The sequence below is a fragment of the Cottoperca gobio genome, chromosome 7, assembly GCF_900634415.1.
Source record: "Cottoperca gobio chromosome 7, fCotGob3.1, whole genome shotgun sequence".
Taxonomy (NCBI): domain Eukaryota; kingdom Metazoa; phylum Chordata; class Actinopteri; order Perciformes; family Bovichtidae; genus Cottoperca; species Cottoperca gobio.
The window spans coordinates 17,228,002-17,229,431 of record NC_041361.1 but is presented as its reverse complement, the minus strand read 5'-3'; positions in this window follow the sequence as shown (position 1 = coordinate 17,229,431).

The following is a 1,430-nucleotide window of genomic DNA, read 5'->3' as shown; positions in this document are numbered from 1 at the left end:
ATGGACTTGAAGCAATGCGTAAGTGGTTGTATCTCAATGGTTTCTCAACTTCTCCAACAGGAAGTTCCATATTTTTACCGGAATCTCTTGGTTCCTGACTTAACAAGGAAGTGATGACTCCTCTAATGTTACAGGACGTTGAATGTTGAGAGACATTACAGAATAGTCGTATTTAAAGCTCTACTACATGAGTTAACGGCCCACTGGTGTTCTGTCACTTGATCCGATTGTTTCAGAGAAAAAAACTCCAACATGGATGTGAAGACAATGTGAGATGTGAATGTGAATCATTTAGTTTAGCGGTTTTATGTTTCACATAGATGCTGAAAATGAGTAGAGGAGTAACTCAGGTTCATATGCCAACTTACTCTTACTCAGTGGTCAAGGCCTTCTCTGCTGGCCTAAACATCATCAGAATATACATTTAATTTTGATATATTTTTTCCACAAATATGTATTAAAATATTCCCCATAGTCTATTCTCTTCATTTCATAGCTTTCCTCTTGGTTGCGCTGCTTCCAGCCTCAGATTGAGATTTGGAGGGCTGGCCTTTACGTTAGAGCTTTTATCCAATCATATTTCAGCCATGATGTGTTGCCAGGGTCCACGAAATCTGCCCTTAGGCCTTCAGAATCAACAGTGCGGGCGCCTGTCGCTTAAAGTGAACGGAGACAAAACTGTGGCGTTAACAAATCAGATTTCGAGTTGGGGACACCGGGGCCAGCTAGCAGGCGTCCTTTTGATTGGATACGCACTATTGAGAGGCAGAGCTATGCAGAGCTAGCAAACTTTGAACAAGCTAATTTGTGTAGATTTCTACAAGCTGTTTTTTTTCAACCCACAATGGCTGAAGGAGAAGAAGAGATCGATTTGGTCACAGATATAATTACAACGCCATTTTCAAGACAAACTTTTCAAGAAAAGCTAGACATCGTGAGAAGAGAACGGCCTTGGCCGGGTTTGTCCGCCACTTTCAAATCACTAACTACGAGCGGTACCCCTGGCTCACAGCCTCCGAGAGGCACTGCACATTGTACTGCTAGGGAATGCCTGCTATTTACAACTAAATGTTTCGTAAATATTAATATAACTCTGTTGTTAGGGTGGTGCAACGCCCGGTTGTACTGCGTTTCTGTCTAAATGTATAGTTTCTAGAGCCATGATAATGATGGTATTAAGAGGTGGAATAATTCAGGTAGGACTGTATAGGACTGAATGCCTAGTTGTGAAATGCACGGCCCGCCACTGCTCTTACTTCATAACATCTTATCAGTGCAGTTGTGAAAATTCCCTGTAACGCACTGGGTGTATTGGGAACTTTTGTTTCGAGTTCTCAAAATCGTTAGCAGCTCTCTTTACGCCACCTTTCAAGTTTTTCTTTTAAAGAAACCAAACCTTGACCATAACCTCACAGTAATGACTTGTTTTT